This window comes from Manis pentadactyla, chromosome 13, assembly GCF_030020395.1.
Source record: "Manis pentadactyla isolate mManPen7 chromosome 13, mManPen7.hap1, whole genome shotgun sequence".
Taxonomy (NCBI): Eukaryota; Metazoa; Chordata; class Mammalia; order Pholidota; family Manidae; genus Manis; species Manis pentadactyla.
The window spans coordinates 40,551,718-40,576,821 of NC_080031.1; the positions used below are offsets into that span (position 1 = coordinate 40,551,718).

The window sequence follows — 25,104 nt, forward strand, 5'->3', positions numbered from 1 at the left end:
CAGCTTGGAGGGCCAAAATTTTCACTTGCTACTGGCCTTTCTTTACTTTGACAACTGCGACCCCTAGTGGCTCGTGTTGAGTAATTGAGTGTAGAGTGGGTCTTTGTGTCTTGCCTGGCCGGAAGGGAGAAATTTCCCTTTCTGTGGGCGGAATTTGTCTCAGGCTACTTCTCTGCTTTCGCAGCGCCCGGTGGGGTAATGGATGGGGGGGCTGCTTGACTGTTTACCTCCGTGAGGGGTCTCAGAGCTGTTGCCCAGTTGGTTAGTGCACCCGGTTTTCCCTGTAATTTCCAGCTGCTGTACTGTGACCTGGGTTGTTTCCGTCAAGCTGTTAAGTCCCCGTCCCTTTAAGACTTTCAAAAAGCCCCCGCTTTTCTCTGTCACAGGGGCATCAGCTTCGGCACCCGCTCAGGGGTCTTACTCCCTTTTCCCACAGTATCCAGGGTCCCCTGGGCACGTAATGTGTCTGCGCTCTGGCCCAGATGGCTGGGGCTGGGTACTTGGAAGTCCTGTGCTCCGTCTACCTCCCGCTCTGCCTATTCTTCTCCCGCCGGGAGCTGGGGGTAGGGGCGCTCGAGTCCCGCCGGGCCGGAGCTTGTATCTTACCCCTTTCTCCAGTCGCTGTTTTCTCGCCGGTGTAGCTGCAGTCAGGCCACTGTCCTGCGTCTTCTGGTCTCTCTTTTAGGGCTAGTTGTTTTTGTTGTATTTTCAAAAGTATATATGATTTTGGGAGGAGATTCCCACTGTCCTACTCACGCCGCCATGTTGGCTCCGCCTCCTATAAATCCTTTTAATTGTACATTTCAGTAATATTATGTTTATTCACGTTGTAAAACACAGTTCCAGAATTTTTTCACGTAAGTCTTGTATGATTAAAAAGAGAGGATGGCTCAGTTGAGAGAAAGAAGACTGTTTTTATAGAAGAATAACCTTTTTGCCATTTTACATAAAGCAAGTTAAAAGATTATTTATCTTTTAAAACTTTTGAATTTTTGTAATTTTAGATGATACTTGTGGAGTATTAACTTTGTAACTAAGCATTTGTTATATTGATAACCAAATAAGTTTATATAAAAGTTTCCTTGTGTAAGTAATGATTTGGGGCCAACTGTGACAGCATTTCCCCATTTTACTTTGTTAACTGGAGCTTGAAGTAGACTGGAGATGGTTGCAGCTGGTCTTGAAGAGGTGCAGAAAGGCTCATTACCCAGCAGTGGTTCATTGTGGCATCTCTTCTCCTTTTCTTTTCCATGAATGGAGACAAGATGTATTGGCATCTTGTAACCACTGGTGGAGGCTCAGAAGTGCACCACAAAATCTCCTACGTTTTACGAAGCTGTGTTGTTCCCAAGTGACGTGTTTATGTAATACTTTTGGGAAGATCATTGTGAGGGATATATTTAGTGTATTTGGGGTTGTCTTTTGAAGCATGAGGAAACAATTCTCTTAATTAGCAGATTTTCAAATCCCTGACTCACACATGTATTATTCAAAAGAAAGAGTTATTCATATGTATGTGTGTCACACACACACATACCCACACATAAATATATGAAATGCTGTTTAGACAACGGTCTCACAGGAAGTTGTTAGGGTTATTTAAAGTTTTCAAACTGAACTGGTTACTCAGTGGTCTTTTTGTCATTATTTCTTTTTCCCAGCACTAAAATGAATATGAAAGCAGAGAATATTAGAAAAATGAGAATGAGAAAGAAGAGTGGGAGTAATCAGTTTTATCTTTCAAGGAAGACAGCAAACATTTGGTCTATGTGTTTTTTTCAATATTAAGATATTACTGATATACAGTCTTACGAAGGTTTCACATGAAAAACAGTGTGTTTACTGCAATCACCCATATTATTTAGTCCCCCCATACATCTATTTTTATGGATCATTCTGCATTTACCATTTTGTGACTTCCTTTGTTGTCTAACAAAAATAGGTTCCAAATAGAGGTAACTTATTTTTAGATACATGTCATTCCTTTAAAGGATTATTATCGTTAATGTAATCATTTCTCTGCTATAGGCTATTTAGTTTGTTACTAGCCATATTAGTTTGCAACTGGCAAGCTATTCCAAAGAGTTTGTTAAATTGAATGTTATTTTAGAAAGTACATTTTCATATTAGGCTATTTCACTATTTGTTTTAGTAATCTGCCACAAAAAAATACTTTGGGGCATACTGTTGTCAGGCTATGATGGGTTATGTTGGTGTCCCCGGATGAGTTCAAGGTCAAGAAATAGTCACTTGGTGAAATGGAAACTAGGAAAAGTTAAGATGATTATTATCTGTGTTGCTGGCAAAACCATAATTGTTTTTCTCAGGGCCTAGGACTTCCCAAAGTCACAGAATAAAGATAGCTCTCTGCCCAGAGCATCCATTTGACTTGAGGATTTTGAATACATTGTGAAACATAACAAGGTTTAGTAGCAAGACAAACACTGATATATTGTGGGGAAGGATGCCTTGACTGATTTCCCTGAATTTTTATGATTAAAATGCCATATTCATTTTAAGAAATTTAAGATTTAAGAAATTTTACATTAGCAAGGGCTACTTCAAAGTATATCCTCCAGTCCCCTATATCATGAGTTGGGCCATTTGGTGAATACTTTAGACTTTGTGTGCCACATAGTTCTCTCCTGCATATTCTGTTTGGTTGTTTTGTTTTGGTTTCTAACCCTTTAAAAATGACAACAGCACACTTGCTCACAGGCTCCTCCATTGCTAACACCTGCTGTAGACAGTCCATTCACATTTCCTGCTACCTCCTGGGGCTCCTGAGTGATCACACATGAGAAACACAGTCTTGGCTGTTCCCAAACTCTCCTTCATTAAAATTAAGCATATATTTAGGCAGAATGGAAAAGAATGTAGTGATGGACAGAAATTTTGACCTATGTTGAAGCCCAACTGGGTGCAGCAGTTATGTGCTCATTGAGCTCTTCAGAGACAAAAAGGGAAGCTAAAGTTCCAAATTTCATTGTTGTTCACAGGAGATTTTGCTCTGTCTTTAAAATGTAGACATTATTAATATAAGGTTAATGGCTACATCTACAGAGTGCATCCCTGCAAGTAGCCCCACCCCATTTGCCTCAGCTCATTACCCAGTTGGTTGCCAAATCTTGTCTTTTCACCTAATGCATAAGTCGGTACTGTTTCTGTCTCAAAACCCAATTTGAGCAGGCCTTGTTGTTGATCTTCCTCTAATTGACCAGGACTCTCATTATTTCTCTCTCCCCCATGCCCAGGAAACCTTATTACTCTTAGGACATTTATTATCTTGGAGTGTTTTTTTTCTTGTCTTTGCCTTCAGCTAGGCTCTGAGTGCCTTGTGCTTCTCCTCAGCTGGCTCTGTGGCGTCTTTACTTTAGTTTCTGTCACCTGCTGTGATGCTAGGAACACAGAATGTACTCAACAAAAATTGTTATGTGAAGGGGCAATAGCTACAGATGTTTTCAGCTGAGTGTGTGTAACCAGTTCTTTTGGGTCTTGCCTCATGCAGCATTTGCACTCTTGTTCTAATAGTAGTCAGAGCCAAGTGTCTCCAAAGCAAGCTTACTGAACCTTCTGGTTTTTATGATGAAATCTTTTTGGGAAATTGCCTCAATTAGAAGCTCGCATATCCTGCAGTTAATATTTTTTAGGAAATTTGATCTGAATTTTAAAATCAGTATTATTCTGTCTAAAACATCACTTACTTAATCAAGGAGGTTTTCACTTCTCTTACCTTCTGTCAGAATGTTTAGTCTTCTATTTTCACTTTACTTTGATGTCTGCAACAGTGTTCTACAGTGATGAGGCCCTGGGGCATGTCTTTCTTTAGAACAATGCCTTGTGCTGTGAATACTGAAAGGCCACCCCGGTTGTGCTTCCAGCCATTTATCTTATGTAATCCAAACTGGTGATTTTCTTTCCATTAAAATTTTTCTCTCATTCTTAGACTTATGCAGCAAAGTGAATGAAAAGGAAAGAGAACGCTTAAGATACTCGTGCCATGTTAATGCAATGTTCACCCAGTAAAGCCTGTTGACAGGAGGGTCAAAGGTAACGAGTAAGTTTTCCTCTGTCCCTATTTTCATGTGTCCTCTCCCAGGTCCCCAAGATGTATCTTCTTTATGAGGTTCTGCTTGCAGTTTTATGATCACCCTATCCCTCATACTAGTGTCTATAATCCTTGATTTTAAATTTGGACAGTATTTACTTCTTTCTTTAAAAGATGACAAATTTGCATTCTTAGAACTTCTCTCATCTCACCCATTTGATTTATACACGGAAATTTGTTAGTTTTTAAGTCTCATTCTCTTCTGTAACTAATAACTATTATAAATTAAAAATTCAATACATGTTATTTTTGTATTGTTTTAGACAGGTAAATACTGTTCTCTACAGAGTTGTTCAGTTGTGTGAGCAGTGAGAGGAGGGCAAATAATCCTATTTTACTAAATTACTGTGGTTTAAGAAGAACATAAATGTCAATAGCCAAGAGATTATCTTTCTTAATTGATTTTGTTCTTTCCACTTACTCCTCTGATATTTCTTAAAATTTTATTACTGGTTTCTTTTCCTTTTGAGCACAAGAAAACTTTTCCCACGCAATTTCAGTTGGTGCTTGTAGACACACCTGCTTGCTCTTCCATCTTGTACCAGTAGGGTTTGAATTGGGAATTTAAAATCCTCAGCAGCATATTCTTTTCTTTGTATTTGGCATAAAAATTGCTGAATGAAGCTGTTTCAGACAACTGCATTGCACATATCCTACCAGGATTAGAACTGCCAACTGTGTTTTCCTTCTATACTCAGATTCCATAAAATGGAATATAGCATTAATGGTCCTTATCCACTAAATGAGGAAACTGCCCAGAGGCTACCCTCATGCTTAAAAGACATTTTTAGAAGGAGCCTGTGGTCATTTTCCACAGCTGAAGCAACTCATAGTCTAAAAAGAATGTCTTTAAAAATTCTGTGGGAAACCAGGTTTGCTGTGGCTCACTGAGAACCTGTTGCTGCCACTGTTCACTCGGGCCTCATGCTTTTCTTGCTCCTTGTACCATCCTATCAGTGAAGTGTCACAAGAGAGCATGGGAAGTGGACAACCTTCCAGTGAGCCTGCTGTGGGCCCTCCTCAGTGCTCCTGGGGCACTGGGTGGATGGAGCACATCCCTGTCCCTGTCTGAGATGGTTGTTGAGCCCATGACCATCCCATTGTAGAACCGGTGAGTTCCTTAGTGAGCCCTGAAGAAAGGCTCTTGTGGGCTCTGCCAGTTGTAGATTTTATCAGGAGCTTATGAATGTCTCTCCCACTGGTTCTCACTGGAACACAAACAAGTACAGGTGAAGTAAGCTTTTTTTCTTTTTCTTTTTAATAGCTGTTTAGCTTGCTTTATTCTTAAAATTGTAGTGTTTTGGTAAATGTGCCATTAAGAAAAGTGTCAGTTATGCTGATATCTATATAATTCAGGAATTTTCTTTTCATAGGCAGTTGGCACTACAAACAAAGTGAATTTATCATCCCATTTCCTAAATGAAATAAAAATGTATTGTCATATGAAATGGGGCAAATTTATCTTGAATACACTTTGTGTGTCTGTGCCTTCTCAAAAGACATATTATCTTATCATTGTTGTTATAGTTACAGAAGGTTGATTTTCCAGAATGTGCAATTTGCAGGTGTGCATTTAGAAGCACTTCAGAGACAGTATCTTTGACCATAAGAAATACAGCAAGCATATCTAGAGACAATAGTGAGTTTTTAAAAGACTGTATTTTTAATTTTCATAGTATGAACTCTAATATATATATTTAAAAATAGATGCCTGATAAGTGAAGTGAATATAAGAAAACAGATCTTCCACTTTTATTGGGGAATGCCTCAGGACAAAATATAAGAATGTATGTCTTAAAAGGATGTGATTTTTAAATTTCTATTTTAAACTATTTCACATCATACTGTATGTTATTATCTCTGAAAGGAGGTATTAACTATTAATAAATCCTAGATTTTAGATTATCACTCCCCTACTCTGCTTAAATGTGACAAAGAAAACAATTTAACCTCTTATTTCAGATTCATCAGGACACTCAAAATCTTTTGAATGTCAGAAAGTATTTTTTTGCACAATTCTTTAAAACCTGTAGTTAATAGAGTAGAAATCGGATTTACTCAAATTATGTTACTAGCATGAGGTTAATCTAAAGCATGGCACATTGGAGAGGGGCGGAAGATGGTGGCATGAGTACAGCAGTGGAAATCCTCTCCCAAAACCACATATATCAATGAAAATATAACAAAAACAACCCCTCCTAGAATAAAGACAACAGGACACAGGACAATATTCTGACCACATCCACACCAGAGAGAACCCAGCACTTCACGAAGGTGGTAAGAAACAAGCCACAGCCCAGTGGGAGCCGAGCGGCCATCCCCCTAACTCCCGGCGGGAGAAGAATAGGCAGAGCGGGAGGGAGACGGAGCACAGGCCTGCCGAACATCCAGCCCCAGCCATCTGGGCCAGAGTGCAGGGCCCTGGATATTAGGAAAACAGGGCAGCAAGAATAGTGAGCAGGCACCGGAGGCCGGGCCCCAGAGGACATAAGAAAAGCGAGCGAACTTTTTTTTTCTTCCTGTTTTGTTTTGGCTAGCGCTTTTTGGAAGTCATAAAGGGATAGGGACCCCAATGCTAGGGAAAGAGGGCAGCAAGACCGGTGAGCAGATGTCAGAGACTGGCACCGGAGAATAAAGAAAAACGAGCGGCCACATTTTTTTTAATTAAAATTTTTTTCTTTTTGCGGTCATTGTTTGGTTTTGGCGGGTGCTTTTTGGAAGTCTTAAAGGGACAGGTTGGGACACTTAATCAGAGCTAGAGAATCCAGGGATCGCAGGGCAGTCTAATCCCTGGGTTGCAGGGAGCTTGGAGGCCCTTATGGAGATAAATACCCTCCAGGCCACTCCCTCTCCAATGCCACTCCACCACTTTGGAGCAGGGGCCTGAACCAGGCCATGCCAACAGTAACAGTGGAGATAAACACCATAGCAGCCAGGCAGGAAGCAGAAACCCTGTCTGCACGCAGCTGCCCAGCACAAGCCACTAGAGGTCGCTGTTATCCAAGGAGAGGAGGGCCACAAACCATCAAAAGGGAAGTTCTTCCAGCCGTCACTTGTTTCATCTCTGCAAACTATTCCTATCACCATGAAAAGGCAAAGCTACAGGCAAAGATCACAGAGACAACACCAGAGAAGGAGACAGACTTAACCAGTCTTCCTGACAAAGAATTCAAAATGAGAATCTTAAACATGCTGACAGAGATGCAGAGAAATACGCAATAGAAATGGGATGAAGTCCAGAGGGAGATCACAGATGCCAGAAAGGAGATTGCAGAAATGAAACAAACTCTGGCAGGGTTTATAAGAAGAATGGATAAGATGCAAGAGGCCATTGATGGAATTGAAACCAGAGAACAAGAACGCATAGAAGCTGACAGAGAGAGAGAAAAAAGGATCTCCAGGAATGAAACAATGTTAAGAAAATTGTGTGACCAATCCAAAAGGAACAATATCCGTATTATAGGGGTTCCAGAAGAAGAAGAGAGAGGAAAGAGATGGAAAGTATCTTAGAAGAAATAATTGCTGAAAACTTCCCCAAACTGGGGGAGGAAATAATCGAACAGACCACAGAAATACACAGAACCCCCAGCAGAAAGGATCCAAGGAGGACAACACCAAGACACATAATAATTAATATGGCAAAGATCAAGGACAAAGAAAGAGTTTTAAGGCAGCTAGAGAGAAAAAGGTTACCTATAAAGGAAAACCCATCAGGCGCTCATCAGACTTCTCGACAGAAACCCTACAGACCAGAAGAGAATGGCATGATATATTTAATACAATGAAACAGAAGTGCCTTGAACCAAGGATACTGTATCCAGAACGACTATCATTAAAATATGACGGTGGCATTAAACAATTCCCAGACAAACAAAACCTGAAGGAATTTGCTTCCCACAAACCACCTCTACAGAACATCTTACAGGGAATGCTCTAGATGGGAGCACTCCTAGAAAGAGCACAGCACAAAACACACAACATATGAAGAATCGAGGAGGAGGAATAAAAAGGGAGAGAAGAAAAGAATCTCCAGACAGTGTATATAACAGCTCAATAAGTGAGCTAAGTTAGGCAGTAAGATACTAAAGAGACTAACCTTGAACCTTTGGTAACCATGAATTTAAAGCCTGCAATGGCAATAAGTACATATCTTTCAATAGTCACCTTAAATGTTAATGGGCTGAATGCACCAATCAAAAGACATAGAGTAATAGAATGTAAAAAAAAGCAAGACCCATCTATATGCTGCTTACAAGAAAATCACCTCAAACCCGAAGACATGTACAGACTAAAAGTCAAGGGATGGAAAAACATATTTCAAGCAAACAACAGTGAGAAGAAAGCAGGGTTTACAGTACTAATAGACAAAATAGACTTCAAAACAAAGAAAGTAACAAGAGATAAAGAAGGACACTGCATAATGATAAAGGGCTCAGTCCAAGAAGAGGATATAACCATTCTAAATATATATGCACCCAACACAGGAGCACCAGCATATGTGAAACAAATACTAACAGAACTGAAGGGGGAAATAGACTGCAATGCATTCATCCCAGGAGAATTCAACACACCACTCACCCCAAAGGATAGATCCACCAGGCAGAAAATAAGTAAGGACACGGAAGCACTGAACAACACAGTAGAGCAGATGGACCTAATAGACATCTAGAGAACTGTACATCCAAAAGCAACAGGATACACATTCTTCTCATGTGCACATGGAACATTCTCCAGAATAGACCACATACTAGGCCACAAAAAGAGCCTCAGAAAATTCCAAAAGTTTGAAATCCTACCAACCAACTTTTCAGAACACAAAGACATAAAACTAGAAATAAACTGTACAAAGAAAGCAAAGAGGCTCACAAACACATGGAGGCTAAACAACACGCTCCTAAATAATAAATAGATCAAAGACGAAATCAAAATGGAGATCCAGCAATATATGGAAACAAATGACAGCAACAACACTAAGCCCCAACTTCTGTGGGACGCAGCAAAAGCACTCTTAAGAGGAACGTATATAGCGATCCAGGCACAATTGAAGGAGCAAGAACAATCTCAAATGAATAGTCTAACATCACAATTACCAAAATTCGAAAAAGAAGAACAAATGAGACCTAAAGTCAGCAGAAGGGGCACATAATAAAGATCAGTGAAGAAATAAACAAAATTGAGAAGAGAAGAACAATAGCAAACATAAATGGAACCAAGAGGTGGTTATTTGACAAAAACAAAATAGATAAGCCACTAGCCAAAGTTACTAAGAGAAAAAGAGAATCAACACAATCCAACAGAATCACAAATGAGAATGGAAAAATCATGACAGTCTCCACAGAAATACAAAGAATTATTAAATACTACTATGAAAATCTATATGCCAACAAGCTGAAAAACCTAGTAGAAATAGACAACTTCCTAGAAAAATACAACCTTCCAAGACTGACCAAGGAAGAAACACAAAAGTCAAACAAACCAATTACGAGCAAAGGAATTGAATCGGTAATCAAAAAACTACCAAAGAACAAAATACCCGGGCAGGACGGATTTACCTCGGAATTTTAACAGACACACAGAGAAGACATAATACCCATTCTCCTTAAAGTTTTCCAAAAAATAGAAGAGGAGGGAATACACCCAAACTCATTCTATGAAGCCGACATCACCCTAATACCAAAACCAGGCAAAGATCCAGCCAAAAAAGAAAATTACAGTCCAATATCCCTGATGAATGTACAAGCAAAAAATACTTAATAAAATATTAGCAAACCGAATCCAAAAGTATATCAAAAGGTTCATACACCATGACCAAGTGGGATTAATCCCAGGGATGCAAGGATGATACAACATTCGAAAATCCATCAACATCATCCACCACATCAACAAAAAGAAAGACAAAAACCACATGATCATCTCCATAGCAGAAAAAACATTCGACAAAATTCAGCATCCATTCAAGATAAAACTCTCAGCAAAATGGGAATGGAGGGCAAGTACCTCAACATAATAAAGGCCATATATCATAAAATCACAGACAACATTATACTGAACAGCGAGAATCTGAAAGCTTTTCCTCTGAGATCGTTAACTAGACAGGGATGCCCACTCTCCCCCCTGCTATTTAACATAGTACTGGAGGTCCTAGCCATGGCAATCAGACAAAACAAAGAAATACAAGGAATCCAGATTGGTAAAGAAGAAGTTAAACTGTCACCATTAGCAGATGACGTGATACTGTACATAAAAAACCCTAAAGACTCCACCCCAAAATTACTAGAACTGATACCGGAATACAGCAAAGTTGCAGGATAAAAATTAACACACAGAAATCTGTAGCTTTCCCATACACGAACAATGAACCAATAGAAAGGGATATCAGGAAAGCAATTCCATTCACAATTGCATAAAAAAGAATAAAATACCTAGGAATAAATCTATCCAAAGATGTGAATCACCTATACTCTGAAAACTACAAGTCACTCTTAAGAGAAATTAAAAGGGACACTAACAAATGGAAACTCATCCCATGCTCATGGATAGGAAGAATTAATATCGTCAAAATGGCCATACTGCCCAAAGCAATATACAGATTTGATGCAATCCCTATCAAATTCACAGCAACATTCTTCAATGAACTGGAATAAATAATTCAAAAATTCATATGGAACCACCAAATACCACGAATAGCCAAAGTAAACTTGAGAAAGAAGAATAAAGAAGTGGGGTCTCACTCCCAAATTTCAAGCCCTACTATAAAGCCATAGTAATCATGACAATTTGGTACTGGCACAAGAACAGAGCCACAGACCAGTGGAATAGACTAGAGACTACAGACATTAACCCAAACATATATGGTCTATTAATATTTAATAAAGGTGTCATTGACACACAATGGCGAAATGACAGTCTCTTCAACAGATGGTGCTGGTATAACTGGACAGCTACATGTAGGAGAATGAAACTGGACCATTGTCTAACTCCATATACAAAAGTAAATTCAAAATGGATCAAAAATCTGAATGTACACCATGAAACCATTATACTCGTGGAAAAAAACATAGGCAAAAACCTCTTAGATATAAACATGAGAGACCTCTTCTTGAACATATCTCCCCGGTCAAGTAAAACAACAGCAAAAATGAACAAGTGGGACTATATTAAGCTGAAAAGCTTCTGTACAGCAAAAGACACCATCAATAGAACAAAAAGGATCCCTACAGTATGGGAGAATATATTTGTAAATGATAGATCGGATAAAGATTTGACGTTCAAAATATATAAAGAGTACACACGCCTCAACAAGCAAAAGTCAAATAATCCAATTAAAAAATGGGTAGAGGAACTGAACAGACAGTTCTCTTGAAAAGAAATACAGATGGCCAACAGAAACATGAAAAGATGCCCCACATCCCTAATTATCAGAGAAATGCAAATTAAAACTACAATGAGGCATCACCACACACCAGTAAGGATATTTGCCATCCAAAAGACAAACAACAACAAATTTTGTCGAGGCTGTGGAGAAAGTGGAACCCTCCTACACTGCTGGTGGGAATGTAAACTAGTTCAACCATTGTGGAAAGCAGTATGGAGGTTCATCAAAATGCTCAAAACAGACTTACCATTTGACCCAGGAATTCCATTCCTAGAAATTTACCTTAAGAATGCAGCAATCAAGATTGAAAAAGACAGATGCACCCCTATGTGTATCACAGCACTATTTACAAGAGCCAAGAATTGGAAACAACTTAATGTCCATCGGTAGATGAATGGATAAATAAGATGTGGTACATATACACAATGGAATACTACTCAGCCATAAGAGGGCAAATCCTACCATTTGCAGCAACATGGATGGAGTTGGAGGGTATTATGCTCAGTTAAATAAGCCAAGCAGAGAAAGAGAAATACCAAATGATTTCAATCATCTGTGGAGTATAAGAACAAAGGAAAAACTGAAGGAACAAAACAACAGCGGAATCACAGAACCCAAGAATGGACAAACAGGTATCAAAGGGAAAGGGACTGAGGAGGATGGGTGGGTAGGGAGGGATAAGGGTTGGGAGGAAGAAGGGGGGTATTAAGATCAGCATGCATAGGGGGGTGCGAGAAAGGGGAGGGCTGTACAACACAGAGAAGACAAGTAGTGATTCTTCAACCTTTTGCTATGCTGATGGATAGTGACTGTAAAGGGGTTTATAGCGGGGACCTGGTATAGGGGAGAGCATAGTAAACATAATATTCTTCATGTAAGTGTAGATTAAAGATAACAAAAAAAAAGAAAAGGGCGATTACTACATGATAGGATAAAACTAACTGTAAATCAACAATTAATGCATTGTTTAAATATCCTTAACTTTGATCACTTAAAGTGTGTCAGATGATCGGCTATGGACGTACACTTTTACGATAATATTCTTTTCTCTTAAAAAAAAAAAGCAGTTCCTGTTTGTTGACCTCCAATGAGTTCTACACAATGGGAAAAAGGGCAGATAAAAGTGTGGGCAAAGGGTCTGTTTGTATTTATGCAGATGATCAAAGCCTAATGTGTCTACCCAGAAAATGAACTAAGATACGATATGAAGACGAACTTTCAACATCACTCTCTGGAAGAGTCATAACAGAAGATGATGATCAAAAAACCTCAACAAAGACCCAGGTGATGCTGCAGTTGGAGCTGCATTGATCCCACTGGTTCCTGGACTTTCCATTGTATTGAAGAAGGAGATGTCTAAGCTGGCCTGTGCATACAGTAAAACAACAAATTTGACTAGACCTCACTGTTGGAAGTCAACCAAGTTTTAGGAGAAGTGCAAGTTGTAGCGCTCCAAAATCTCACAACTATAGACTATCTACTGTTAAAAGAACATATGGGAAGTGAACAGTTCCCAGGAAAGGGCTGTTTTAATTTTTCTGATTTCTCTCAGACTGTTCAAGTACAGTTGGACAATATCCATCATATCATAGACAAATTTTCACAAATGCCTAGGTTGCCTAACTGAATTTCTTGGCCTCACTGGAGATGGCTGGTATTTGTACATCTGCTTTGGTTATGTAATTGTATTCCTATTATGTTAATGTGTGTGTGCAATTTAATTAGTAGTTTAAAACCTATAATGCTTATATTACTCTACAAGAAGATGTGTCAAAGAAATAATAAATCTCCCCATGTTTTCTTCCATCTGCTACCTCTATAGCTTTTCTACTTCCTTCCTAATTACAACCCTTAAATAGGATTAATGCCTCGTATCAAATTTACCGAGTGTCATAATTCCTCCAAGTGCTAAAGATATCTCAAGACAAATGCTGGGCATAGAAGCCACAGGGCATAAATCTGCATAGAAGTAAAAAGCTAACCTTCTCAAACAGTAATACTTCTCTCTCAATTTCCAACTTTACATCTCTCTGTATGGCCCCGGAAGATGACTGGTTAGCCAGAGACGGGTTAGATTCCTCAAGGGAGGAACAACCTAAGACAGCCACAGTGGCAGGGGGGCCATCAGGTGAGAAACTGGGGATCAACAGAGGTGTGGCTTAAAACCTCTCCTGCCCTGTTTTGAGAGAAATCTTCTACATCCATGGATATTTTATTGCCCTTGTCTAGCTTGGATTAACACATAGTCTACAGTCACACACCTGATCATCTACATTTGCTCTCTTACAACACTAATCTAAGTTTTCTACCTTTATCTTACATCTACCTACCACTTCAGCATTTTATTTAAAATGATAATAATAATAATAATAATAATAAAGGGAGAAATGTGGGTTCCACATATAAATCAAGTATAAAAATCAAACGAATATTCATATTTGACATGATTGTTTAGGGTTCATAAAGCGAGATCAAAACCGAAAGTTTCTGTTATGACTGCCCTTGCACTGTTCACCATGTAAGAACTTATTCACTATGTTAAGAATTTGTTCACCATGTAAGAACTTGTTCATTATACTTTAGAAGATTGGAGACTGTTGAGAATTAGGCTTCGGGTTGATTGATGATTGTGCATTGATTCCCCTATACAGTGTTTTATTGTTGTTAACTACCATTTGATCAATATATATAAGATATGCCCTCTCAAAATAATATATTTATTACATCAGCAATTTCTCTGGAAGCTGATGACCTATAAAAAGTGGATCCTAGTATTTAACTTAGTTTTCTTGATTTCACTTAACCATTCAGAAACAGAAGCTCCATGGGAATACCCACAGATTCAGCCTACCATTTTACGGTGGCTTCGATGTTCATCCTGAGCCAGGGTGGAAGTACATGGGGCAGCGTTTGAGCCTCAAATTCAGAACCATTCTGCCTTATCCTATCTTGTTCATTTTTTGTCCAGGAAGTCGCTCACTCCGAGACTGCCCTGTGAGGCCCAGGCAGCACTCGCAGCTACAGGCTCTGAAAGGTGTTGCCCCTTTCCTACCCTCCCTGCAGTACATACAAGAGAGAGTGCCAGAAAGCCCACCCAGAGACAGATACAGATAGGATGAGTGTGCATAATTGCCCTTACACAGGCAGGACAGAGCATCTCATGGCCTGCAGGCCCAGTGTGGGCGTGGGGCAGTTCTCAGAAGTGGACAGGGCAGGAGGTAGGTGGTCACAGAACACAGGCCATATTTTCTCTCTGTGTTTGTCTGGCACAGAATTCTAAAGTAATTTAAGTGGGTTGCTTTTATTTTAGATACAGATTTCTCCCTTTTTTTGAGAAATTGGAAGGCAAGGAAACCATGGAAGGACCCACTTCCTCTTGTGGCTGGTTGGCCAGTAGTGGGCCCACCATGTTCCTACCCAAGAGAAAAGGAAGTCTTTTCACTCATAATTTTCAGGAAGAAAATCATCAAGTGTGTTATTTTGGTAGATTCAGGTAGGGCCAGAAATAAACGTTTCTACTTCCCTGCCTTTCAGGGGGAGAATCAAGAGACAAGACAACTGGTAAATCCTGTCCTGGTCCCGGTAGCTAGCAGCTGACCATGGGCCACCCTAGGGATGGCAGGTGTGCTCCTCGCCTGTGGCCGTCCTCCGCAGGCCCTGAGTAGGGCGGCCCACAAACACCTGCCACGCCCTGAGCCAACGGAGCAGCACCTCTGAGGAGTCAGCAGGGGTTGGAAATGAGGTTTCCTTTCCACTTTTACATCTGGCAGGTCAGGAAGGTGTGACTTAAATCTGGCCTCTGGTTTAAGGTTATCAGTTTATTATGATTCCCAATATCTCTGTTCATTACATTAACAATGGTACTGCTAATGTGAATTTTCTCGTCAACATAATCCAGTAGCTGACTTTTTAAAAAATAAATAAGTGGAACCTTAGGGAAGACAAGTGGAAGATGATGGAAGTGCATGTTGGAGCTTCCGTGGTACTCAGCACACACCTGCGTACCTGATGTGTCACTGGGACAGAAACCACGTGCATCACCGGCAGTTTTGCTTGCTGTTAAAAGGTGTTTTTGGAAGACATGGGTATAGTAGGACTGCATGATTGCTTAGAACCAAATCAGGACTGTGGTGGGTTTTTTATTTTTATTTATTTTTATTTTTTATAGATAATTATTTTTTATTGAAGGGTAGTTGACACACAGTATTACATTAGTTTCAGGTGTACAACACAGTGATTCAACATTTATATACATGATAATTCTAGCTACAAGCTATCACCATACAAAGTTTTTACAATATTTTGACTATATTCCTTATGGTATATGTTAAATCATAGTTACTTATTCATTTTACAATTGGAAGTCTGTACTTTTTATTTTTTTTTCAGAGGGCATCTCTCACACTTATTGATCAAACGGTTGTTAACAACAATAAAAATAAAATTCTGTATAGGGGGTTCAGTGCTCAATGCACAATCATCAAACCACACCATGTCTAATCTTCATCAGTCTCCAGTCTTCTGAAGCATAACGAACTAGTTCTTACATGGAGAACAAATTCTTACATTGTGAATAAGTTACATGGTGAAAAGTACAAGGGCCGTCATCACAGAAACTTTCGGTTTTGCTCATGCATTTTGAACTATAAAACAATCAGTTCAAATGTGAATATTCGTTTGATTTTTATACTTGATTTATATGTGTATACCACATTTCTCTCCTTATTATTATTATTTTAAATAAAATGCTGAAGTGGTAGGTTGATGCAAGATAAAGGTAGAAAACAGATTACTGTTGTAAGAGAGCGATTGAAGATGATCGGGTGTGTGTCTGTAGACTATGTGTTAATGAAAGCTAGACAAGGGCAATAAAATATCCACGGATGCAGAAGATTTCTCTCAGAACAGGGGTGGTGAGGTTCTCAGCCTCACCTCTGTTGATCCCCAATTTCTCACCTGATGGCGCCCGTGCGACTGCGCATGTCTTAGGTTGTTCCTCCCTTGAGGAATCTTACCTGTCTCTGGCTAACCAGTCATCTTCTGGGGCCATACAGGGAGATGTAAATTTGGTAAGTGAGAAAGAAGCCTTATCGTTTGAAAAGGTCAGCTTCTTAATTCTATGCAGATTTATGCCCTGTGGCTTCTATGCCCAGCTTTTTTCTTGAGATATCTTTAGCACTTGCAGGAATTATGATACTCAGTAAATTTGATATGAGGCACGAATTCTATTTAAAGGTTGTAATTAGGGAAGAAGAAAAGCTATAGAAGTAGCAGGCAGAAGAAAACATGGGATGATTGATTATTTCTTTGACATATCTTCTTGTAGTGTAACTTCAGCATGTATAGGTTTTAAACTACTAATTAAATTGCGCACACACATTAACATAATAGGAGTACAGTAACATAATGAAAGCAGACCTATATTTACCAGCCATCTCCAGTGAAACCAAGAAAACCAGTTAGGCACCTTAGGCATTTGTGAAAACTTATCTATGATATGGTGGATATTGTCCAACTGAACTTGAACAGTCTAAGAGAAATCAGACAAATTAAAACAACCCATTCCTGGGGACTGTTCACATCCCATATGTTCATTTAACAGTAAATAGTCTGTAGTTGTAAGATTTTGGAGTGCTACAACTTGCACTTCTCCAAATTCTTGGTTGAGTTCCAACAGTATAGATCCAGTCAAATATGTTGTTTTCCTGTATGCACAGGCCAGCTTTGATATATCCTTCTTCATTTCCATGGCAAGTCCAGGAATTGGTGCAATGAGTGCATCTCTACCTGTAGCAGTGCGTCAACATTTGTTGGGGTTTTTTTGATGATCATCTTCTGGCGTGAGTATTCCCGAGAGTGCTGGTCTTGGAAATTCTTTTTCATATCGTATCTTAGTTCATTTTCTGGGTAGTCACATTAGGCTTAGATACTCTGTATAAACACAAACAGACCCTTTGCCCACACTTTTATATGCTCTTTATATCATTGTGTGGAACTCATTGGATGTCACCACACAGGACCTGCTTTTTTTTTTAAACATTAATCTACACTTACATAATGAACACTTTGTTTACTAGGCTCAACCCTATACCAGGTCCCCCCTTTACAGTCACTGTCCTTCAGCGTAGCAAAATGTTATACAATCACTACTTGTGTTCTCTGTGTTGTACAGCCCTCCCCTTTTTCCCACCCCCCAATGGATGCTAATCTTAATACCACCCTTTTCATCCCCCCTAATCCCTATCTACCTACCCATCCTCCCCAGTCCCTTTCCCATTGGAGTGAGTGTTCTGTTGAAGTCTCCTACAGTGAATTTCTTGGCATTCTATTTCCTCCTCTAGTTCTGTTAATATTTGTTTCAGGTATGTTGGTGTTCCTGTATTGGGTCCATATATATTTATAATGGTTATGTCCTCTTGATGGACTGAGCCCTTTATCATTATGTAATGTCCTTCTTTGTCTTTTGTTACTTTCTTTATTTAGAAGTCTGTTTTGTCTGATACCAGAATTGCAACACCTGCTCTCTTATCTCTGTTGTTTGCATGAAATATCTTTTTCCATCCCTTGACTTTAAGTCTGTGCATGTCTTTGGGTTTAAGGTGAGTCTCTTGTAAGCAGCATATGGTGGATCTTGCTTTTTTATCCATTCTATTACTCCATGTCTTTTGATTGGTGCATTCATTCCATTTACATTTAGGGTGTTTATTGAAAGGTATGAATTTATTGCATTGCAGGCTTTAAGGCTGTCTTTACCAAAGGTTAGGGTTAGCTTCTTTACTATCTTACTGTCTAACTTAACTCGCTTGTTGAGCTATTATAAAAGCGGTCTGGAGATTCTTTTCTTCTCTCCCTTCTTATTCCTTCTCCTCCCTTCTTCATATGTTCGGTGTTATGTTCTGTGCTCCTTTTAGGAGTGCTCCCATCTAGAGCAGTCCCTGTGGAGGCCCTGAAGAGGTGGTTTATGGGAGGCAAATTCCCTCAACTTTTGCTTGTCTGGGAATTGTTTAATCCTTCCTTCATATTTAAATGATATTCGTGCTGGATACAGTAGTCTTGGTTCGAGGCCCTTCTGTTTCATTGCATTAAGTATATCACGCCATTCTCTTCTGGCCTGTAGGGTTTCTGTTGAGAAGTCTGATGATAGCGTGATGGTTTTTCCTTTGTACTTAAACTTTTTTTTCTCTCTGGCTGCCTTTAATTCTTTGTCCTTGTCTTTGATCTTTGCCATTTTAATTATTATGTGTCTTGGTGTTGCCCTCCTTGGATCCATTGTCATGGGAGTTCTGTGTACCTCTGTGGTCTGAGAAGCCATTTCTTCCCCTAGTTTGGGGAAGTTTTCTTCAATTATTTCTTCAAAGACACTTTCTCTCCCTTTTTCTGTCTCTTCTCCTTCTGGTATTCCTATATCGCCTATATTATTCCTTTTGATTGGTCACTCAGCTCTCTTAAAATTCTTTCATTCCTGGAGATCCTTTTATCTCTCTCTGCATCAGCTTCTCTGCGTTCCTGTTCTCTGTTTTCTAGTCCATTAATGGTCTCTTGCATCTCGTCCATTCTGTTTTGAAGTCCTTCCAGAGCTTTTTTTATTCCTGTATTCTCCTTCCGTAGTTCTTGCATATTTCTCTGCAAGTCCATCAGCATGGTTATGACTTTTGTTTTGAATTCTTTTCAGGAAGACTGGCTAAATCTATCTCCCCAGGTTCCTTCTCAGGGGAAGATGTAGCAGTTGCCAAAGCTGTCTGGGTTAGTCTTGTCTGAATCATGTTTTCTTGCCTTTTCATGTTGATAGGTGCTATTGACTGTCAGCTGGGAGGGCCAAACTTTTCACATGCTACTGGCCTTTCTTTACTGGTACAACTGCGTCCCCTAGTGGCTTGTGTTGGGTAATTGCGTGTAGACTGGGTCTTTGTGTCTTGCCTGGCCGGAATGGAAGAACTTCCCTTTCTGTGGGCGTTTAGCCTTAGGCTGCATCTCTGCTTTCGAAGCGCCCAGAGGAGTAATGGAAGGGGGGGCTGTTTGGTGGTTTACCTCCATGAGGGGTCTCAGAGCTGCTGCCCAGGTGTTTAGTGAGCCTGGTTTTCACTGTGCTTTCCATCTGCTGGGCTGTGACCTGTGTTGTTTCCTTCCAGCTGTTTAGTTCCTGTCCCTTTAAGACTTTCAAAAAGCCCTCGCTTTTGTTTGTCACAGGGGCATCAGCTTCAGCACGTGCTCAGAGGTCTTGCTCCCCTGTTTCCCTAGTTTCCAGAGATCCCTCGCATTCACTGTGTCTGTGCTCTGGTGCGGGTGGCTGGGGCTGGGTGTTCAGCAGTCTTGGACACCGTCTCCCTCCCGCTCTTCCTATTCTTTGCCTGCCGGGAGTTAGGGGAGGGGCACTCAGGTTCCGCCGGGTTGGCGCTTCTTTCTTACCCCTTTCACCATGCGCTGGGTTCTCGCTGGTGTAGATGTAGTCTGGCTGTTGTCCTGTGTCTTCTGGTCTGTATTTTAGGATTCGTTGTATTTGTTGTATTTTCAAAAATGTATATGTTATTGGGAGGAGATTCCCAATGTCCTACTCACGCCGCAATGTTGGCTCCACCCTGCAGTTTTATTTTCTGTAGCTCCCTGAGCATGCTCCTGATGTTTATTTTGAGATCTCTTTCTCAGGAATATTGATTTGAGTCCAGTTACCAGGTTCCTTTGATGGTTCATATTTGCAGGTGGTGCCCTCTAGCCCCCAGAAGCTTTACTCTCTGGAGATGCTCAGCCCTTGGGGGGATGGCAGGCATCCCATGGGTGTGGTGCCGTTGATCAACCCGCCTGGAGGAAAGAGGTCTTTGCTGCTTCCTGGCCGCAGTGCCCATCTTCACTGCCAGGGCCAGTTTGGGGAGCACGCAGGGAGAAGCTGCCGTAGGTGGGGGCAGCCGTTTTGCAGGGTGGTCCCAGCAAGGACGCAGGCCGTGTACAAGTCACAGAATGGTAAGGGGCCTCAGAACTGAAATTCCAGCCAGGGGGATGGAGTGCCCGGAGCTCCTGAAAGCTCACCCGCCTGCCGGGTAGAGTGCATCCGGGAAGTTTGGCGCAACTGTCGTTTATCCTGAGCGGCAAGCCCAGTGGAAGCTTTGCCACTTTAGCAGTTCTCTTGCTGTTAGGAAGTCTCTCAGGCTGTCTGCCTTTCTTTCGTCCCACAGCGGCCAGATGTGGATCCCTGTGTTGTCCCACAAGTGGCTGGAATCTCAAGTCTTTCGAAGTCTTCCGCCTGTCTTTGCTTTCCAACCCCACCGGTCCTCCAGAGCGCAGCACGTGTATGGTAGGTTCGTGCTCCCAGAGCACATCTCCGGGACTGTACGTCACACTTCTCCTTGAGGTGACAGCCTGCCACAGCAGCTTTCTTCCCTGCTATTCTTCGAGGATTTGGTGTAGTTGTTCTATTTCCATATGGTACGTATGTATGTGGTTTTGGTTTTGGGAGGAGGATTCTGAACAACCTTTCACGTGAGCCGCCATCTTTAAACACATCAGCACATCTTTTTTTTTTTTGCAGTTTCACTTGTCTAGGGTACCTGTCACCACCCCCTCAATTTGTAGTTGGTTTTCGCCCTTGGATCTCAAGTGAGTCTCCTGTAATGGAGCACGTAGGTGGTCTTGTGTTTCCATCCCTTCTTTTAACACTGGGTCTTTTGATTGGAGCACTCAGACACTCTCCTTTTATTCTGACAATTGAGAGATGTGTACTTATTACACTTAAATAATTTTTTTCTTATCATTAATATACAATCACGCAAAGAACATTATGATCACCAAGTACACCAAGTCCCCCCCAAAAACCCCATTACAGTCCCTGTCCATCAGCATAGTTGAATGCTGTAGACCCCTTCATCATGTCCCCCCACACACACCCAGTTACAGTTGCTGTCTATCAGCGTGTAGTAAGATGCTGTGTAATCACTACTTCTCTTCTCAGTGTTGTACAGCCCTCCCCATGCTCCCATTACGCCACACATTTTACGTGCTTATTCTAATGCCCCCTTTATTTCTCCCCGCCCTTATCCCTCCCTTCCCGCACACCCTGCCCAGTCCCTTTCCCTTTGGTAACTGTTAGTAAATGCTCGGGTTCTGTGAGTCTGCTGCTGTTTATTTCATTCAGTTTTTCTTTGTTGTTATACTACACACATGGTTGAAATCATTTGGTACTTCTCTTTCTCCGCCTGGCCTATTTCACTGAGCATAATACCCTCTAGCTCCATCTACGTTGTTGCAAATGGTAGGATTTGTTTTCTTCTTTCGGCTGCTTACTGCACTTTCTAAACTGGATTTCTGTCTTCTCTTTTGTCTATACTTTCGATATGTGCTTTCACCATTGCTCTAATTGTTATGACCAATAGCTTTGCGTTAATCGATATGTACCTATATCTATCTATATTTCTTTCTCAATTATCTACCTATATATCTGTCTATCAATCAATCAATCATCTTTTTGTATGCCCATCTGACCTTGTGTACAGAACAGTTAAAAACATTGCCTATGTCACTTCCCTACATTATGCTTCCAAAAATCTTGCAAGGTAACTAAGCCGTAGGGAGAGCACTGGGTTCACCGAGACACTTGCAGGTCAAGTCTGCCGCATGTAGATACAAAACCAGGAAATGGAGGTGTAGGGACTTGAGCCTGTGTCTCTGTACTCTTTTATCTTCTTCTCACATGCTGACTGTATTTACCCACATTCATTGACTAAGTACTCCATGAAGACCACAAGTATTGTTCCTCTGGGCCTCTTGTCCACAGAAAGTAAACTTGGTACTTTGCTCACCACCATGTTTGAGGGACATCAGCGTGATTACCGCTGATAGGCTGGAGGGACAAATTAAAAGGAACACCAATTTCTAGACAGGAGTAGTTGGGAGCAAAGAGTGTGTTGTTTAGTGACGTGTTTATTTCAGTGTCCAAACTTCCTTCTTTATGTGATTATTACTTCTTTCAATTCGTGAGCATTATAAAACCCTCTAATTTCAAAGGCCCAGACGCATATTATTACAGCAATTCAGTTGTTGAGGTGAGAGAAAATGAGAAGGATGTTGCTGCACCACAAAATCTATGGGTAGGCACTGCTGTAACCAAACAAAAAGAATTCACAGTGGCCAGATAGGGCTATTTCCTATTGACTGTCTCTGGGGACTTAAACAGAAACCATTTGATTGACTGTTTGTGTTTCAGTTTCACTGTGTAGGGTGCCTGTCCCCACCCCTTTTGCTTGTCGTTTGTTTGTGTCTTTGGATCTCAAGTGAGTCTACTGTAAGGGAGCACATAGCTGGTCTTGAGTTTTCATTCCTTCTTTTAACCCTGGGTCTTTTCTTTGGAGCACTCACAGCCTGTCCTTTTATACTGATGAGTCAGAGCATTGCCCTTATTGCAATTAAAAAAAGTTTTTTTGTTATCATTAATGTATAATCACGTGAAGAACATCATGTTTACGCTCCTCCCACCTACACCAATTCCCCACCAAAAACCTCTTACAGATGCTCTCCTTCAGCATATTTGTATGCTGTAGACCCTTTCAACATGTCCCCCCACACACACCCTGTTACTGTCGCTTTCAATCAGAGTCTAGTACGATGCTGTAGAATCTCTACTTGTCTTCTCTGTATTGTATAGCCCTCCCCATACCCCCTGACCACACGCATTATACATGCTATACCTAATTTCCCCTTTCTTTCTCCCAACCCTTATCCCTCCCTTTCCATCCACCCTGTCCAGTCCCTTTCTGTTTGGTAACTGTTAGTCCACTCTCGGGTTCTGTGAGTCTGCTGCTGTTTTTTTCCTTCAGTTTTTCTTTGTTGTTATACTCCACACATGAGTGAAATCATTTGGTACTTGTCTTACTCCACCTGGCCTATATCACTGAGCATACTACCGTCTTGCTCCATCCGCATCATTACAAATGGTAGGATTTATTTTCTACTTATGGCTGCTTACTGTCTTTTTAAACTGGATTTCATTTTCGTTTTTGTCTGTAGTTTCGCCTTGTGCTTTCAAAATTGATATCCAGGTTATGAGCAATACCTTTGTCTTAATCGATATGTATCTGAATCTATGTATCTATCTGTCTCTGTGTCTCTCTATCAATCTATCTATCTATCCTATCTTCCCATCTATCTATCTATCTATCTGTCTATCTTCCTTTCATCTATCTATCACGTCTATCATTTGTCATCTATCTATCTATCTATGAATCACCCATCTTTTTGTCCTCCCATTTATACTTATGTACAGAACAGTTAACAACATCGCCTATGTCACTTCCCTACATTATGTTTCCAAAAATCTTCCAAAGTAACTATGCTGTAAGGAGAGCACAAGGTTCACTGAGACACTTGCAGGTCGAGTCAGCCGAGTGTGCTTACAAAACCTGTAAATTGTGGTGCAGGCACTTGAACCTGTATCTCTGTCCTCTGTCCTCTTTTACCTCCTTCTCGCTTGCTGACTGTATTTAGCCACATTCATTGACTAAGTGCTCCCTGAAGACCACAAGTATCCTTCCTCTGTGCCTGTTGTAGACAGAAAAGTAAACGTGGTACTTTGCTTACCAACGTGTTTGAGGGACATCGGTGTGATCACTGCTAATAGGAGGAGGGACAAATAAAAATGAACACCATCTTCTAGACAGGAGCAGTTGGGAGCAAAGACTGTGCTGTGGAGTGACGTGTTTATTTGATGTTCCAAACTTCTCTCTTTAGGCAGTTATTACTTCTTTACATTCATGAACATCATAAAACGCACTGATTTAAAAAGCGCAGATGCATATTATTACAGCAATTCAGTTTAGATGTGAGCAAAAATGAGAAGGACGTTGCTGTACCACTAAATCTATGGCTGGGCACTGCTGAAACCAAACAAAAAGAGTTAACGGTGTCTAGATAGGTCTATTTTCTAATGCCTGTCTCTGGGGACTCAGACAGAATCCTTTTGTTTGTATGTTTGTTTATCAGTTTCACTTGTGTAGGGTAGCTGTCCCCGCCCCTATGGCTTGTTGTTTTTCTGTGTCCTTGGATCTCAAGTGAGTCTCCTGTAAGGGAGCATGTAGGTGGTCTAGAGTTCATCCCTTCTTCTAAACCGGTGTCTTTTGATTGGAGCATTCAAAGCCTGTCCTTTTATTGTGGGAATTGGGAGCTGTGCTTTTACTGCACTTTGAAATTTTTTTTTGTTATCATTAATATACAGTCACATGAAGAACGCTATGCTTTCTAGGCGACCCCTTTCACCAAATTACCCCCTGAACCCCGTTACAGTCCCGTTCCATCAGCATGGTTGGATGCTGAGGACCCCTTCACCATGTCCCCCTCTCACACCCTGTTACAGTCGCTGTCCATCAGCGTGTAGTAAGATTCTGTGGAATCACTACTTCTCTTCTCTGTGTTGTACAGCCCTCCCTATGCTCCCCCTACACCACACATTATACATGCTAATCCTAAAGCCCCGTTTCTTTTTCCCTGCCGTTATCGCTCCCTTCCCACCCACCCTGCCCAGTGCCTTTCCCTTTGGTAACTGTTAGTCCACTCTCGGGTTCTGTGAGTCTGCTGCTGTTTTTGTCCTTCAGTTTTTCTTTGTCATTATATTCCACAAATGAGTGAAATAATTTGGTACTTG

The 25,104-nt window shown here is 40.8% G+C and overlaps 1 long non-coding RNA gene across 1 annotated transcript in view; it reads left to right on the forward strand.

Moving 5' to 3' along the window:
- LOC130680378 (uncharacterized) overlaps positions 1-25,104 on the forward strand; it is a 395,610-nt gene that overhangs the window by 359,738 nt on the left and 10,768 nt on the right. Inside the window, exon 2 of the long non-coding RNA XR_008993365.1 lies at positions 20,651-20,769. This is a non-coding gene — a long non-coding RNA (uncharacterized LOC130680378). The remainder of the gene's footprint in view (positions 1-20,650; positions 20,770-25,104) is intronic.